The 18960-nt window shown below is 39.2% G+C and overlaps 1 protein-coding gene across 1 annotated transcript in view; it reads left to right on the forward strand.

The window, feature by feature from the left end:
* Positions 1-18960, forward strand: part of FBXW7 (F-box and WD repeat domain containing 7) — a 200447-nt gene that overhangs the window by 36273 nt on the left and 145214 nt on the right. The gene's annotated exons all lie outside the window — the stretch shown is intronic.

Below are 18960 nucleotides of genomic sequence, written 5' to 3' on the forward strand. Positions count from 1 at the left end.
TAGATGAAGTTGCTCAGGGTTGCTATTCAGGATAAGTTTTTAATATCTCCAAGGACAGATATTCCACAGCTTCTCTAGACAGCCTGCTTCAATATTTAACTGCCTGTGATGTGAAACTTTTTTTTCAGAACATATAGTCAGAATTTCTGTTGTTGCAACTTGTGTCCATAGCCTTTGTCCCATCACTACGTGCCTCCAAGAAGAGTCTGCCAGAGAGACTCTCCACAGGATAGATTGTCAGTTATGCAGAGTTAAAGTGTCTTTGTTACTTCTTTGTGACAGTAAAAGGCCCATAACTTATGAAATTACCTGAAAATATTTCTAGTCTGTTCCTTTTAAGACATGAAAATTAATACATTGGACCTTCTGTAGCAAGCATATAGATTTGAGCACTGGTACGGTATAAGCTGCTCTGTATGGTATGAATTAGTGTGGGAAGATGTTTGTCTTCACTGGAGTTGTAGCTTTCAAAGGTAAACTTATTTGGGATTTTTGATGTAGGGAGAGAAGTTTGTCTTCAGTAAAGCCAAGGGTAGGGTAAAATTATGGTGAAATATTCTTTGTTCATTGTTCTGCCTGCTGTTAAAACTAGTCTTTCATAATTTTAGAATCTGTGCAAGATTCTTACTTGGTCTGTGCTACCTAATACAAAGCAGGCTGAACTCCAAAACCTTTGAATTTTGGTCCCACAGGAGATCTAAGTTGTGGAAGGGAGCACAGACACCTCCCATCCTTTCCTTCAACTGCCAGCCAGCAGTTACTAGACTTGCAAAACTCTTAGCTGCCTTCCTGGAAGACATCTGGATCATTAGCCCGTAGTAGTTAATGAATGAGGTTTTTAAAGGGAGCTGCTCTTGGTGGGTTTGGCCAAGGGTCACACTCACTTTAGGAATACTGTCCCCTTCTCGCAGCCTCTGTGCTTTCATCTGTCCATCAAGTCTGATCCTTGTTTGGACCTTTTGTGTGCTTGTGTTATTTCGTATGTGAATTGTATGCATTGTAAACTTTGTCAGCAATAATACTTTGAAGTAAAATGAAGGTAACTTAAAATAATGCACTAATTATTTCCAAAAGATACTTCATAAAAATCAATTTTTGATGATTTGACATGTTTAATTAAAAGGTGCAAAGGTGAAGTTGCTCAGCAAGTTGCCAGTTGTCTCTGGTTTAACTTGAAAAGTAGCTTTCTTTTAAGAATTTAACACCTCCCCCCCCCCCAATATTCTCAGTGAAAAAGAAGTAATGTTTTTTTGAAATAGGATCTCCTGGGACAGTCATTCAAAAAATAATGCTTTTTTTGTTGATGATTACTTTAAGTAGTTGTAGTAACTCTTGATTAATCAGTGTTGTGGTAGGTTTTTTGTTTTTTTCGCCCCTCTCTGGAAGTCCATTTTAAAAATCTTTTTATCTTTTTGTGTAATGTTTTCTGTTGCTCAAATCTTGAGCTAGATGCATTTTGAATAATTAAATGAAACTGTACTTTCACTAGACTATTATCCACAGAAAGATCTTGGGTGTTTTCTAGCAAACTAATTAGATACCAATTGCAAATTGAATTTAGAATTCTGTTCCTTAACACTTCTAACAACACAAATTAGTAACTTCATGTACTTTTTTCCTTTTTTCTTTGGGAAACCACAAGTACATTTCCGGTGGGGCTCATCATGCATATTACTCCACTTTGTTCCAGAGCTGAACATCATGTGAAATACTGTTTAGCTGTCAAGGTCTCTTTTTGTAAGAGAACATTGCAGCTAGTGATTTCATATGATAGCCAGCCCTTCGTTCTTTAATGTCTGCAAAGAGAGTGGTGCTGTTTGTCGTCTTTTCCTTGAATGGCCTTTAGGAGGATGACTTGCCTCCACTAAGATAAAGCTGAAGAGTAGCCATTATTGCCCCAACAGAAAACAACCTGGCCGTCTTGATGGTGGCCACTGCCGTCTGCTTGCAGGGATGGCAAAAGAAGACCTTTTGCAGGATAGTTCATGGATTAAGCTCGTCCTGAGACTGCCTGCTGAGATGGTCTTAACTGAGACAGCTAATGATATTACAGAACACTTCTGTCTGTGTTGTGGACTGAGCTGCTTATGAAGCAGTTCCTCAACTGCTGCAAGTTACAGTCAGGCATTTTTAAGGTAAACAAGCACCAATTTAGTTTGGGTCAGAAAGCCACTTTTATAATTCAGTTTCAGTTGCACAAAATATATGAATATTTAATAACGTACTTGCAGTTGTCTCTTTAGCTGAAGTTTTGAAGTATATGCTGATTTGCCAGCTACTGGAGGGTGATGAAATATTTAGCTGAATATAAACTTTAGTAGAAAATGATTCTTTGGGGAAAAATTTAAGCGAAATGCTTCCTTAAATTTGGGTGAAGTTTTAAACTTGTATGAAATGCTAGAATAAAAATAAAATCTTGCAATTGAAAACTGTGAGGGGGAGGGTTTGAAATAGTTACGGGCGTTGTTCATACCTAGAGGTGATTATACAATGTTTTCTGCTCCTCACTGACACAATATTTTGGCTAATGGGTTCAATATGTGACTGGTTGACATGTTCCATGAAGACTTATTTTCGTTGCGTACATTGCTGTATTGGGTTTGCGTGGCAAGGTTTTGGTAGCGGGGGGGGCTACAGGGGTGGCTTCTGTGAGAAGCTGCTAGAAGCTTCCCCCATGTCTGATAAAGTTAATGCCAGCGGGTTCCAAGACGGACCCGCCGCTGGCCAAGGCTGAGCCCGTCAGCAACAGTGGTAGCGCCTCTGGGATAACGTATTTAAGCAAGGGAAAAGAAGTTACAGGGGGGTATAGCAGTTGCAGCCAGAGAGAGCGCGGAGTGAGAAGATGTGAGAGGAACAACTCCGCAGACACCAAGGTCGGTGAAGAAGGAGGGGGAGGAGGTGCTCCAAGTGCCGGAGCAGAGATTCCCCTGCAGCCCGTGGTGAAGACCATGGTGAGGCAGGCTGTCCCCCTGCAGCCCATGGAGGTCTGTGGTGGAGCAGATATCCACCTGCAGCCCGTGGAGGACCCCACACCGGAGCAGGCGGATGCCTGAAGGAGGCTGTGACCCCGTGGGAAGCCCACGCTGGAGCAAGTTTGCTGTCAGGACTTGTGACAATGCGGGGGACCCACGCTGGAGCAGTCTGTTCCTGAAGGACTGCACCCTGTGGAAGGGACCCATGCTGGAGAGGTTTATGAAGAACTGCAGCCCGTGGGAAGGACTCACATTGGAGAAGTTCATGGAGGACTGTCTCCCGTGGGAGGGACCCCACGCTGGAGCAGGGGAAGAGTGTGAGGAGTCCTCCCCCTGAGGAGGAAGGAGTGGCAGAAACAATGTGTGATGAACTGACCCAAACCCCCATTCCCCATCCCCCTGTGCCGCTCGGGGGGGAGGAGGTATAGAGAATCAGGAGTAAAGTTAAGCCTGGGAAGAAGGGAGGGGTGGGGGGAAGGTGTTTTAAGATTTGGTTTTATTTCTCATTATCCTGCTCTGATTTGACTAGTAATAAATTAAACTAATTTTTCCCCAAGGCGAGTCTGTTTTGCCCATGAAGTAATTGGTGAAGTGATCTCCCTGTCCTTATCTCGACCCATGAGCCTTTTCATTTTATTTTCTCTCCCCTGTCCAGTTGAGGAGGGGGAGTGATAGAGCAGCTTTGGTAGGCACCTGGCATCCAGCCAGGGTCAACCCACCACAACTGCACTAAAATACTGAGTAGAAAAAGTAGTGGATAGGAATACAAACTATTTGCAGAAAGCTAAGAAGATACGATTTTGAGATCTTAAAGATGACATGAAGAGTTCCTAAAGAACTTCAGCTTATCTGATGTGCTCCAAAGATACTGCTGCTTAGCTAGGGGGACTAATATTCAGAGACTGTCCTGAGATGAGTGTGTAAAATGGTTGGAGGTATCTGCTCTGAAAGGTCAGTGTTGCATTCAGGAGTGGCAAGCTGTACGGCAGCTCTGAAGAGCATTGTGATAAAAGACAGGCTGACCATTGAAAGTGGCAATACTCAAAGTCAGGTTGTTAAGAGTGTGGGAACTGGACTGCAGTGAACCAGGGCCATGGACGCAGGTGACGTATCCAGGTGTTAGGATATAATACTGGGAGGGACAGTGGCACTCCTTCATGGGAAAGGTCATTGACTGAGTAAATATAACATAGAATTGCGAATAAATATTATTTCTGTGTTTTACTAAAGTCATTCCTAGCTGATGAAGTCTAGAAGTATGATGTTTATGTAAAACTGAAACACTGAAGATAAATCAATTAAAAAGCTCCAAGATACATCAATTAAAAAGCTTCAAGAAACAATGTGGGAGAACTCCTCCTTGTGTCTTGTTGATTTAAATCTTAGTCACTGAGAAATTCAATATTTGTGCCCAGATTGTGTACGTTTTATGCCAGTTTGAAAGCTCAGTGCCTAAGAATTTTAGAATTACTTGAAATTTTTGTGTCGTGGAATGCGTGAGACACACTATATACTAGGCATCCTGAGGAGTAGATACAGCAAATCGTAACAGCATCACAGCTGCAATGGGGTAGAAGAATGAGAGTAAGACCAGGCTTGTGCAGTGAGAGGCAGGAGAGGGAAGAAGGGTAATATCCCTTATTATACCAGCTAATGAAAAGGGAGGGGGCAGAATTTTCTAGTGTATGAATTCTTAGGTGTAAATGGCAAATGATAGATTAGTTACACTGATTAATTAACTAAAGCATTTAAGTGATGTTGATTTAGTTATGTTATGGCAGACAAAAAAAAGCATGAGCAAACCGAGACTTCACCTTGACTGTGTCCTTAAGCACTCTATTTACAGTGCTACAACAAATGAAATAAAATGAGGTTTGTGTTTGAATGGTGACTACACAAATTGAACGACAACAGACTTTTTATGTCCTAAAAGGTCTTGGTGTCATTGTCTCCCTCGCACCCACTCCCAACTAAATTAAAGAGGGAAAACACGCAACCCCCAAACAATGAAAAATAAACCAAACAACAAAACAAACCAGCTGGTCTAACAAGATCCTGTGCTATTCTGTAGGTTTTACGTTCTTCGATATGACCCTTAGGAAACTGAGCTGGGAATGGGTTGCTTGGGATGCATTGTACTAAGTATATCACATCACCTATGTGTTGCTTGTTAGATATTATAAAGATCCCATTAGGTGAAGAATTGTTAAGAAAAATGTTCTGTGTTGCAGGTAAACACCTTAGAATTATGTTGGTAAAAGCTCCACTTGTACTATTCTTTAGTTAATAAATTATGACAATAGTAATGTCATATTATAGTATTGTTTTCTGTCTTCAGGGTTTTTTTTAATGCTGCCTGCAGATCTCCTCTTAGCTCGAATATGATTGTCAAGGCTTTGCAGAGCATGTTAACTTTTCTGTATGTCATAGGTCAAGGACAATGTTTTTCTGAAGTCTGTTCAAACCTGGGTCTGAAGTCTGGAGCAAAGAATGTCATGATCTTAACAGGAATGATAAACTGCTTGTTCTTTAGGATCTCAGTTGTTCAGGTATCTTTTGCTAGTTTTTCTGCTCATCAACCTAGAATGTGAAGTTGTCATTTAGAGTTCTTGCATATACTTGCACACTAATCAGTTCATCTTGGTGTTGCTTTAGGGAGAAAGTACTTCCTGAAGTTTGAAAACCAGTAAGTCTTACATATTCTAAAGATGGCTTGCAAATTTGACATTCCGGGACCAAAGATGTTCAGGACTGTAGAGAAATTGAATACTTTCTCTTAATTATAAAACCAAAAACTGCTAAAAGGCATGTAATGAGATGTGAATTTTGCAAGATTGTTGTATACATATTTCTGCTTCTAGTTAATCATTTTAACTTATTAAACCTTACATGACTTTGTATGGCTTGCTTCATCTGCACTAGCTGCTTACTGCTAAGTGGTTGCAGAGAGGTGTGTGTATGTAAAACTTGGCTCCTAGTATGTGCACAGGTGACCTCACTGTGACCTCACTACTTAATTGGTCTTTCACATCTTGAAATTAATTAAAGCTTGTTAACATCCAAGAAAATAATGAGCCTTAAAACACAAGAACTAGTCATCATTTAGAAGTAAAATATTGTTTTGGTAATACATAATGAAAGTCTGTTTAGGATGTTACACTGATGGCTAATTATTCTGTATAGCTAGGGTGCTAGTTCTAAGTCAGTTCTTCTCTTCTTCCCCTGTAATGTCGTGGATCTGCTTGCTGCTCAAATGCAAAGGCAACCGTGGACGATTAAAGGGCTGGAGTGCTTTGAGCAGCACATTAGAGCGCATCCAGCTCGAGCTCCCTCTGAGCAGGGTTCAGAACATTTATTGCTGCGACTCTGCTCTCAGTTTTGAGTGCTGCTTTCTCTCTGGCAAGCTGGCTCCATTGTATCAAAACCCTTAATGTTTATTTCTCCAATACTTTGGTTACAGGAAAAGGAAATAAAACTACTTATTTCTCCCATTAGCTGTTTTTTCTTGTCCTGTCTTCAAGAAGAATTGTATCCCTCCTTTTCTGTCCCCTCATTACTAATACAGTAAGTAAATAACTTAGTCTTTAACTTCTTTACCATATCTGAGTGCCCTAAGCATAGTAAGCATTAGTCCTGTTTTATAGACAAGGAAGTGAGGAACAGAGCAACAAAATATTTCATCAGTATGGCGTATGACATCCATGGATTTGGTTGTGCTTGAATTCCTGTGATAACCCTGCTGGCTCAAACAGCAAAATCCCCAGCTGCCTATGGCCCCCTTTATCTCTCCCGTTCTCCTCTACCCTCCACCTCACTGTCCCCCTCTGTATTATGTTGAAGAAGTCATGTGTAGCATAGCACAGTGATCTAGATTGGTCATCTTATGAAGTGTGGCCTTCTTTTTTCCTGGGTTATTTTTCATCCAAATCAATTTTCCTGTTCTTCCCTGTCCAACTAAATGAACAATTATACCTCTGTTTTCCCCTCTGTATGGGAGGGAGAGGGGTTTGAAATGAGGGATCAAAGGCTGTGTAACCTGGCATAAGCAACACTGCTGCTAAGATCGAAACTAGTGTTAGGCTATAGTTTTTGAGTACTTTAAAGTAGGCAGTGCTACCAAAATAAATTCTTCTGATCAGCTTCTGATTCTTGACTTCTAGAAGTTTTGGAGCATTTGTGCAGTGAACTAGATTTCAGAACTATTACAGGTTAAAACTAATTATATAGAGAACATCTAAAATGTCTGTGCAGTCTGCACCGATTATTGTGCCAACACAGGGCCAGAGATGACATGGGGATGGAAACACCTGAGAGGGGGAATGAAGTATGTTTTTGAAGCTAGCGCAAGTGGTTCTGCTGCCAGTGCTTGTCGGACTGCAGCAGCCTCAGGTGAACTTCCCTGCGGTGAGGGCTGACACTGGATTACTCTAGCTCAGCAAAATTCAAGATGTGACTGTAGCGGGAGTTAATATGCCTGTGCTAGTGTGTGTTGAGCTAGTGTCTTTAATGATGGAGAGTGCTTCAGTTCTGCATTCTGGCACACACTTAAAGCTTGTACTGAAGCATCTGTGCTGCTATTGTTACTTGTGTTGGCTAGGTTAAGCTCATACATGATAATACCTCAATTTTTCTGTGTAGAAAATAGATGGTATGGTATAAAAAGGTAGGGAGAAGCTAATTGTCTTTTGTTTTATGTCCTGTAGATAAATTGATAAATACAAATACATTCGATAGTTTAGAAAAGATGTAACTATTTCTTCAGTTCTTTTGTATCAGTCTCTGATTTTTGAATGGATGAAAGTATTATAAGATGTATTAAGAAATTCAGTGTATAGCAGTCATAAATATGGAATGTCCTTGTAGTTTGTTCCTTACTACTCAACCCAGTTCAAGAACTGACATACTATATATATTTGTGAACAAATTTTGCACTGCATCTATATGTATGTGGATTTTTTTGCCACCTCCTTTTTGTTAGGAGGAGGTTGATGAAAGCATGTAACTTCTGTTTACCTTGAGTTAGATTGGATTTTGTATTTTTATCTGTTTCACTTTTAGAGTTGAAGTTCACTTGGTCTTTGTTAAGGAAATGTGAAATATCCTCTAGGAAGTACAGTTTGCAAAATGCTCACTTTCTCTGACTGATAGCTTTGGATTACCTTCACTTTTTTTTAGCTGGAGGACACAGTTTCCCTTCTAGGATTGCCAGATTGATGATCTCATATGAAAAAAGTGAACAGGCAAGGCGCTTTTTTCATCCTGTTACATCAACATCTGTTAATGTTTTCTGCTGTTAAATGTAGCCAGCTTCTGCTATTGAGAAACCCCAGCTTTTCACCAGAAAGTTAACAGGGACATAGAACATAATTGTGTGTTGTGATGAACTTCTATCTAAATTAAAAATAGCTTTTTAAACTTTCATAACCTTCTAGTGTTAAGCTAGCATTTTTCCACATGACTCACTCATACAGATTGTAGCTGTGGGTAAGGCTGTGCAGAAAGATCTGGACCGTGACTTCCAAAGGGGTAATGAAAACACATTTGGCAGTGAATAAGGACTTCAGACAGAGTATTGCAAAAGGTAATATTTATAGTAAATATTTTGCCTTACTGTAAGCCTGTAGGTGGAGGGTGAGGCTTGAGTGGAGAAATGGGGCAAAAAATGTTTGTTAGTTGATGATGGTTATGTTAATGCTGTAAGCTTTTATTTGAAGTAGCCAGTCATCTTTGAGTTTTCTACGTCTTAAACATAATAAAGGCCAATCCACTCGTTTCCTGCAGCCTGAAGAGCACAGAGGATTAGAATAGCTTCATTGTTGTTGTGGTTCTTGATTTAATATGAAATATAGTGGCAACATTGATCTTTATAAGGCTCTTGTCCTTCTTTCTTTAACTTTGAAATTGGTTTGTAAGGTTTCTTACTTGAAATAGTCCTGTTGGTTAACCAGAAAGTGAAGGTGTGCTTTCCTCTATATTCAGATATGGATAAGTCTCATATTTCTGGGTTTTGGTTTGGTGTGTTATTTTTTGTTTGTTTGTTTTGGCATTTTCAAAAAATATTGCTGAAAATCTGAATTTCATAAAGCTGACTTCTGTCTGCAGCTCTGTGAAGACCTAGATTATGGATGGATGAGAGTAAGTTACATTTTTAAAATAGTAATTCTGAATATTGCTGGAAATTACAGTGAATAAAAAGAATTACAGGTCTTGCTTTATGGTGTGTTTTGACATGGGGACATGCTAATTTCTGTATCTAAAGGGTGGCTGTTTTGCCAGAGAGCCTTTCTCCTGTTTTGCCTGTTCTTCCCAGAAATGCACCTTGCAGGATGATGTGGTACTTCTTCCAGTAGCAGGGAAGTGAGCATGGTCTCTCCTTCCTTGTCACTTGGCAGGACCTGCCTGTGAATAGGCAGTGGAGTCAGTTTGCCCATATACAGCAGGCCTGACACTTTTTGTAAGCATCAGGCTTTCATGACACATAAATGTAAGATTATGTCCCTGCTACTTCTCATCCCTCCCTATTTGCCCCAGGGAGACAAGGGACCAGGGGTCAGATGCGAAGTCTGGGCTGTTACTTGTAGCCATCCTGCATAAAGGGGTTGAAAATCACCATTTAAGACTTGTGTTTCAGCCTCGCCAGGTCAGCAGCATTCTGTTCCAAGGGCGTAGCAGGAATTGCCTGGTTGTTATCCTGTGCTTCTTGTGGAGAAATTACCATCCTGTCAGTGGTGATAGTGTGGCTGTTCTGTTGTCCTCATCTTTGTCTCCATTGGTAGTAATGGAAATGGGTGGCTCTGAAATTTGCAGTCAGATGGCAAGCCACTTGCTTCCTCTGTGATATTTATTACAGGCTAAGGCGTTATAGCAGCATGCCTCTTTCCCCAAGACGTCAGTTTTCTTTTACGCTACTTTGGGATTTTTTTTTCTATTGGCTTTGTTTGAAAAGGGGTAGCACTCATAATTAAGTCACCTTTAAAAAGAAGTACCGAGCATAAATTGATAGTGTTTCCTTCTTAAATCAGCAGATAGTCTGAAACAAGAGCTCTGAAAGAGAGAAACATTCAGTGCTTGCACTGAGGGTTACCTCTGAGGAAAATATTAACTATTTCAATACCTGGTTGTAACTTGGCAGTGAGCTAAGTGCTTATCCCAGACTGCTTCCCAGAGCTCTAAAGGAGGAAAATCACCAGCTGTTAAAAACAGGCGTGTGTGGATATCTTTAACAACTTTTAATACTTATGAGGTAATATTTTAGCATACTGAAAATGAGTAGGTAGTACACGGTAGTGTGAATTTATTCTTTACTTGAAGGATTACTGACTTCCTGTATTCAGTTGGTTTATAATCTCCAGCTGTTTTCCTGTGCTGTGTAGAAAACTTGTACAGATGTTTTTTAGGGAAGAGGCGAGAAGAGAAGGGGACCGTCAGTGCATTTGGGAGGACTGGAGGAGAGGAGCAACTCCTGTGCAGATGTCTCTGTATTTAGCTGTAATAGCTCCATAGCTAATTTGGTGCGAGTGGTTGCTGCTGCCTGTGTTCATGACTCAACTGTAGGCTTCCTATCTAATGCCAGGAACCACATGTCTGTCAACAGCACTACTTAAGCTAAGTGATTTTAGCTCCCAAGCCAAATTATGAAATCTGTTGTCCTTAAGCCCACTAGAAAAGGCATCCAGAAATCTGCCACTGGATCATCTCCTGCTCTCTCAGGAGACATCCTCACAAGCCCCACACTGATTACCCTCATTAGACTATATGCAATGTGTGGGCTAAATCTTTTTTTCTCTCATATAGCTGGAAGATGGTAGAAAGGACTTTCTTCTGTTTTAGCAGGTGCTGGGAATTGTTCAAGGTGTGATTTTTTTACTTAGGTAGTCAGTCCAGATGAAGAGGTAAATACGACTCCTCTGGAGAGTGAAGTATAGGGAAGTTAGTTAGGGAGGCAAGAGCAGTGGCTGGAGGACTCCCTCATCCCCAGTCAAAGAAATGCTAGTGATTTCTCCTTTTCTGCTTTTTTTTGCTGCTTGTTTCCTTGTTTGCGTGCAATAAAGGCAACTGAACACATGGAGCGAGAAAGACTTTGTGGGGATGTTGCATGGCCAGGAGAGTAGGGAGACTAGCCTACATATGGTCCTTAGGTAAGAGCAGATGCAGGAGATTCTCAAATGTTTTACTACAATTTTCCATAGTATGCAGCTTTTGTGGATTGGAGCGATTAAACTTTAGAGTGCAAAATACCTTGACTCTAAAAGGTATGTTAATTTTTTCCCACCCCCCTTTTTTTTTTTTTTTAGGCTGTGTATGAGCATGTTGGAATAAATGTTGAGAACACTTTAATCATATACAGGAACAACTTTTTCTTCCTTGCTGCATCAACTTGCAATAAATATCAGATGATGTTTCAGCTGGGAGGAGTACTCTAGCAAAGTTGAGACAAAGAAGTGCAGTTGGTATTTGGGTCTCAGTTATAATGAATAAACACATCTCAAGTCTGGTAAGTGATGGAGTGGTTCTTAGAAAATTACAGAGAACAAGTTGGTATCCCGTCACCTTTTTTTCTCTCCAACAGAGTCCAGGTAGATGGACAGCATGCAAGATGAATACTGAAAATATGAACACAGTATGGAGTTAATGAGAAGGCAGTGTGCATGTACCTTTTAGGCAAAGGGAGCCTCTAATTTGGATGGCTGCTGATGATCATGTATCTATACTGAGATGTTTGTCAATTCAGTTAGTTGGATATGTCACTATTTCCCGGAGTGAATGGTGTTAAGAAATTAGAATGGCAGTGACGTGGACTCTTACCTCGGAGCAGATGAGTGAAACACAGGCCCCAAACCTCCCAGCATTACAGTGCTTTCATGCTCTTGGAAGCCAGGGTTCGGGTCACATGCCTGTGCTGCACAGGGGAAAGATGGCAAGTCCACAGATGTCCAGAAGAGTTCAAGAAAACACATCCTGGTATTGCAAATGGTAGGACTCTGTTTTTCCTTTTATCTCTATGGGTGAAGCTGGGAAGAGTACCACTGTTTGGTTTTTGGAGAGAGGTGCTGTTTGTATGTTTTGTTTTCCAAATTAGAAAACTTGTCATCAACAAAGGGGGTCAGGTATGAGATGGGGGTCTTGGGAGGTGCAGCCAGTGTTTGTCCTGTGTAAGCTTGTACAAATTGCACAATTCTGGAACAAAAAGAGTTGTCTCCCACTTTTTCAACCCTTTTTTTTTTTTTTTGTGATTCCTCTTGTGCGAGAGGGGAAAGAATGAGCCTCAGTTTGAATACCCATTCATCTCTTCCCCACCCCAAACAGAAGGGAGGGACCTTGAGAAAAGCTGATGAAGTTGAAAACCACCACTTCTGTCGCATTGTGTCTTGGGTGAAATTGGACATTCCTTCTTATATCCTTCCTGTAACTGCTTTGAAATCTGTCTGTTGCAGGGGGCAGTGTACTTGTCTGTTGTGATGGCGCCTTTTTTTTTAAATTTTAAATCTTTCTGTTTTATTATCTTTGACATGAGAACGCAAACATCCAAAGACCATTTTCACATCTTTAAGTTGGAATCTTGAGAGGGCAGCAGATGATGTAATTTTTAAAGCAATTTGCTGCTTCTCCCAGTGGAGAGTTTTAAAGTTTTTATTACCAGTAGCAAACCTTCAACTAGAAGCTATCTTTTACCTATTTACCTATTGTGCAGGTATATGAAAAGACTCTTAGTCCTTTGTATGTATGAATAAAGCAGCTTTTTGGATTATGAAGAAATACATAGCTTAGGTTCAGTTCATGGCACTACAAGTTCTTTTATTATTTTAATGAGATTTATAGAATTTCTTTCAGGTTACTATCATCTTCACTTGAAAAATAATTTCAAAAAGCCAACATTCTTATCTTGTACTAATTTTTGCCTTGCACAAACAAATGTATATTCTGACTGTATTAAAAGTTAGATATGTATTGAAAACAGCCCCCTTTTTTTTTTTTTTTCCAAAGCAATGATTTGAGCATTAACTTTGAGAAGATTGATTCATTTGTAAGGAAGTATACCAACCAGCCCTTTTCTTGACCAGCTATTGAAAAGTATAATGTAGGTGCTTGCTCTGCATGTTGGATTTATTATCTGAGACAGTGGATCTGGCCGCAGACAGAACAGGGGAGCTGGCCAGGCTGTGTGGCAAGCCCCAGGCGTCTCTGGTGTTTCCAACTATCTTTCGGAGAGTTGCCTTAAAACTTGTTGATGTGTTGTGGAAAGTATCTTCCATCCTCCTAAACCCTTTAGAGTTGTAGCTTCTCTTGCATTCTCTTGCTGTTTTCTAAATATGTAACAAATAAACCTGTTGGCTTTTTTCCGTTTGAGTATCTTCTATCAGGCGTGTTGTATGTTTAGATCTTAGCAATATGTTTAGACATTTAAACTTTACAATGAATTGTATATAGTATAGTGGTTTTGCCCTAAACGTGTATTACTACTCATGTGCTACACTGATTTGGCAAGAATCTCTTTTTGTAGGAAGGCTTTCCCCCAGTTCAAAGTTGTATTTATTTGATTAGTTGTTCAGTAACTGTTTCATAATTTATATTTTGTTTCTATATGTATATCCTTGCAAACAATTAAGTGAAGTATATATTCTGCACTTTTTTTTTTATTCGTACTTACACTTTTCATAGTCTACAGTCTTTTCCACTCTCAGTGTCCAAGGATATTTCATCCAGTCTCTTTAACTAAGAGTGTGTCTGGCTGTTTGCCCATTGAGATTTTGCATACAGGAGAGTATGGCCTTAGCTTAGCATGAAATCATCTTTCCTTTGCATTTTTTTTAAATAGAAACAGTCTGTGGCTTGTAATGAAGAATATTGCAAGAAAGCTTTGTTAGTATGATAAATGTTTCTTTAAAACCATAAACAATCCTGCTGTGTTTTTAAGTTTGGATTTGACTAAGTTTGTGGAAGTCATGAGAGCTAATATGATAAAAATAGCTGGTATTCTGAAAGGTAACCACAGTTCTGAGAATGTTGTCTTCATGACTCTGACCTGTCAATGAATATTATGAAGGAGAACATTATGTGTTTAATACTTTAGTTAGAAACAGGGAAGTAACAAAAAAAGATTCATAGCAAGCAATTTTAATTTCAGGTGAAAAATATCGTAGGGAGTAAAGATGTATTGAAAGTTTTGCTGATAAGACACTAGAAAAGTAGAAGAAACAAAATATAGCTGTAACATCAATGTAAAATTTAAGCAAGTCTGTCTTCATGTTTTAAATGACACTATAGGATGCTTTTCGGGGGGGGGGGGAAGTTTGTTCATCTCTACTATGTCACCATGAGCGGGACTTCAATTCTGCTGTCCATAGATGGGGGAAAAAAAAAAAAAATCCCACAGTGATATTACTTTGAAATTCTTAAAAATATTAATTTATGTTGCAGATACTTATTCTATGAAACTGTGGCTGTCAATCACTGGCTCTATCTGCATGCGCCCTGGGATCAATAGTACATTAAGGAAACTGATATGAGGAGGGGAAAAATTCATAAATAATGAATAGCAGGCTTCACTGCTGGTACTTCATTTCTACCAAGAATAATACAAATTCTAGTGAAGTACCCTTGTACTTCCTAACCCTATTAGACTGAAAACCATTATCCTAAATATTGATGCTTTCCTTTAGTCTGTTTCTTGTTAAGAAATATATCTCTGTAATTCTTAACTACGTGCTGCCAAAGGAAAAAGCTAGTGTTTCTATTTATTAGAAATACAGATGCAGTAAGGATATTTGTATTAGAACTGATCTGCAGTCTACGGAGAGACCAGGATTTGAAGTAGGGGGATGTGGAGGTTGCTTTTAACAACGTTTTCTTAGCTTTATAAACAATAGATGCTTGTGAAAGATTTTTGTGGTATGCAGGACATGTGAAATGTTGAGCATTAGAGTATGATCCTTGCACTTTAAATCTGTGTATTAATTTTTTTCATTAGCTCTCTCTGCTTCCACATCCTGCACATTTGCTGGCAAGCATGCATCAGCAATAAGACTTTCTTCACTAATGTGTCTGACATATCTCTGAAATGTGGCTGGTCAGAGCTACAGCTGCTTTTTTTGGAAGTTGGTTCCTTTCAAACCATTTCAGTAATTTCACCTGATATTACTTCAGATTTTCTATATAATGTGCTCTTTCGATGAATAGCCGTGTAGAATCAGCACAGGAAGAGCAAAGTCCTTGGCAATACCAGCTCAATTGCATCTGCAGATGAGGATTTAAAATTCTGTGCAGCAGACAGTACCTCCAGCAGGCGAGTAAAAGGTTACTGCATTATTTTGCTTGTTTGCATCTGGTCTTTATCTACCAAAGGTTTTTTTTTTTAATTGTTCAATTTGTTGTGCATGCTTGTATATAGATACTACTGGAAATTGATTTAATAGAAACATGAATATCAAAAGGGCAGAGCAAGGTGAGGGGAGAGGCTCAGTTCAGCTTTAAACCAAGGAAAGGGAGGGGGGGAAGAGAGAGTAAAGGGGAGGGGGAGAGAGAGCAGAAGAGAAATTAAGCTTTCAATGCAGTGTGAAAATGAGAAGTTTTTTTGTGATTATATTAATTTCAGCTGCTTTCACATCACTTGCATTTTTCTTAACCTTTTGCTAAAGAGGATGCTATTGAACAAGCACTGATAGCTCTATAAATGTAAGTGACAATTATTTCAAGTCAGATTATCCCGTAATCAGGTTAAGCAGTTGTGTTAATGTGAGACCTTCTACTTTCAGAAATAGTATTGCATACCATCTTAAACCAATTAAAATGAACTTTTTACAATATTACTTGCATTTTTTTCTATGGAAAGGAAAAAGAAGTATATAGTTATTGCATTAGTATCTCTTGCAAATGAGAAGACATTTCCAGCAGCAAGTCACTTGTGTGTGTTAGATTAGAGAGGTATTCAATATTATATTTTGAGCAGAGTATACTTCTTTTTAAAGGTTAGACGACCTGTTTATGTCTGCTCATTTGAATTAGTTTTGCCTTTTTTGTTTTTCTCAGAGCGAAGGGCTCCTTGAAGACTTTATTAAAGCTGCTTATACGATCTGCCTCTAACTTGCTTTGAGAGTTGGTTGTGGTACCTTTGGACATTCTACTATAAATTCTCTCACACTTGTTTCTTCCCGGTTTTAAATTTCTGTTGTCTTTTCCTAGTGTTGTTCTCACTCACGTAGCTTTGTAGCAGCCATTCTTATTTCAGGATTTGGTAGACCTGTGTAGCTTTTTTCTCATGCATTCTGACTTTTCAAGAAGACTTTTTGTGGTTGTCTTTTTTTTTTTTTTTTTTTTTTTTTCTCCCAGCCACTGCAAATAGTCAGTCTCGGAGTGTAGCAGTCAGACAGGTCTTGTCGTTCTCCTGTGTAATTGGAAGGTCGTTTTCAAGCCGAGGCGTTACAAAAGGTTGGCAGCTCTGAACGTGTGCAATAACCTGCTCTGTGCTGTGGCTGCGAGGAGTGGAGGCCCTCGCCGGTGGGGAGGATGCTGTGGGCGAGCGCGTGGGGCTGCGTGGGGTGGGGCTCTCGGCTGTTGGCTGCTGGCGTAGCCTCCTCTGGCCGGGGCCCAGGCTGGATAGGCTGCGATGCTGGGGAGGGTAAAACAGACTTGAAGTGACAAGAGCCACAGAAGGAATAGTCAGCAAGCAGTTTGGAGAGATTGCCGTCCCTGAATTTACTTCTCTGTTAGACAACTGTCCATCTTTTCAAAGCAGCTTGCTTTGCAAAAAGGAGTAGAGGGAAAAACGTACACGTTTTTTAAATGTGAGGTATTACTTGCTGATGAGAGTGGCTGACATTTTTTTGAGAAACACTTCTTTTTTTCCTTTCTGTTTAGCAGTCTTAATTTCAGCCAAGGAGCTGCAGAATGAGGCAGCTGGCCAATTTTGAGTGTTTATGGGACAGTACCAGTCCTAATTTCTTTAAGAATAAACTCATCTAATGAGCAAGTCAATGTGTGGCTGTGGCTGCAGCATTATTTCTTCTTTAATGAAGAGGCTGGGCTGTTCGACCTGCTGCTCCAATCTTCTGTCTTGCAGTCATACATCAGAGCAGTTGCAGAGGCTATCCATTGAATGTCTCAATCAGCCAAAGAAGGTAACTATATTTTAAATTTTAACTATACCATTAAAAGGATGCTGTATAATTTGGACTTACATGATAAAAAGACAAATTTCAGATGTTCTTAGCAGTTTTCTTGACCTTGCAGTAGCTATCCAATATCATTTTGCCATTATCAGGTTGTGTAGCAATAGAAATGTGCTGCAGTAATTGATTTTGTAATAGGATCAGGTGATTTACTGGCTGCACTGACAACCACTTGCTTGCTTGTTCTGAAACGTGGAGCACTCTAATGGATGTTTTGATTGCAGCCTCAAGTTGCTCTGAAACTGCTAGATGCTCAAAGATGTAACATCTCATTTGTCAGAATAAAAACTTCTCTAGCTGTATTCTCCAATAACATTAGAAATTCATTGAATTTTTTAAATACTGACTCTTCAGATTCCAGATTCTTTGTTAAAATCCTTTCTGTGTAGAATTGGAAATTGTTTTAGTCAACTTTATGCATATCAACTTATCCCGTTTCCTGATAACCACTTAAAACACATTAATACATGTGCTTTATGCATTTCCTGAGAATTTGGTCCATGCTAAATGTAGTCCAAGTCTGTGCCTAGAGGAGAGTATACAACAAGTCGTTGTGGATTGCTATTAAATGTTGCATTTTTCTGTTAATATATTATGCTTTGGGAGCAGAAATGTGGCTCTAATTAGAAACCAAACCAAAACCATTCCGTATCGGAATGTGGATTTTACTGTAGAAAAAGTCGTTAGGAGCTGTGATCCAGTGAATGAAACTGGGGAGCTTAATTGGGTCTACCTTTTGGACCAAGCTGTCTTAGGGTGATAAAACTGAAACGTTAAACTTTTAGAGCTTTTAAGATATGTAGTGTGCCGTTCATCTCCAGGTTAATTGGAGAGTAGTATGAGCACAGAGTATGTTACAGTGGTTATTAATAGTTTATACCTAATTCTTTTCACTTTCAAAAAAGTCTTAGTTTTTATCCATTATTGTGCAAGAATAAACATGCTCTTTTGAGTATTTGTTCACTGTTATGTGCCATATCATATAAGAATGAAAACTTAAAAACAAAATAACTCATTGAGTTATTAAAAATGGCTTTTAATTGTTGTGCCTATTTTGGAGTGAAAACTGATGGAGAAAAAATTACATCAGGAAGTATAAGTGTCTCACGTGGACCTCAAAGTAAGAAACAGTCAAAAGATAACTTCAGTATGCTGAAGTTTAGACGTTGACACTCACTTTGGCCTGAGGACATCAGTATGCTGTGTACAGTAGGCAATTAAATAACTAATAGCTAAAATCAAATAAGTAACAATTTCTCAAGTGATCATATATACAGTGATTTAAGTGGCCTGAAGTAAATCAAGGTGGCTGGATTTGAAATTGTTGAACCTAATAATGATTAAACTAAACTAGAAAGTTTAAGATCTTTCAACCAGTTCTCACTTGATAAAAATCAGTGAGCAAGAAACATGTGATTTAAACCAATGGATTTTAATTTTGGTTTCCATTTATACCTCAGAGAAGGTAACTAAAAGAAAATTGATTCTCACTCATGTAATTTGTTACACCTTTTTCCTAATGAGGAGAATATACTACTATTTCCACGTTTGTTCAGTTAGTGTATTGCTTGACATTCAGATTCTTCTCAGCTATTTGGTTTGGGTTTGTTGGGTTTTTTTGTGTTTGGTTTTTTTTGTGGTTTTGTGTTTTTACATTGTGAAATGAGCATGAGTCCCTTTGCAGAAATAGGTTTCTATCTCACCAATTTATACATGTCAAAAAAACCCCAAATTCCCATTCCTCCAGCATACAATATGTTTTTTCAGTCTGAAAGAACTGGTCATTGTGTTGGAGTAGCAGAATGAGCCCAAGCGTGTTTTTG

This window comes from Gymnogyps californianus, chromosome 4, assembly GCF_018139145.2.
Source record: "Gymnogyps californianus isolate 813 chromosome 4, ASM1813914v2, whole genome shotgun sequence".
Lineage (NCBI taxonomy): Eukaryota > Metazoa > Chordata > Aves > Accipitriformes > Cathartidae > Gymnogyps > Gymnogyps californianus.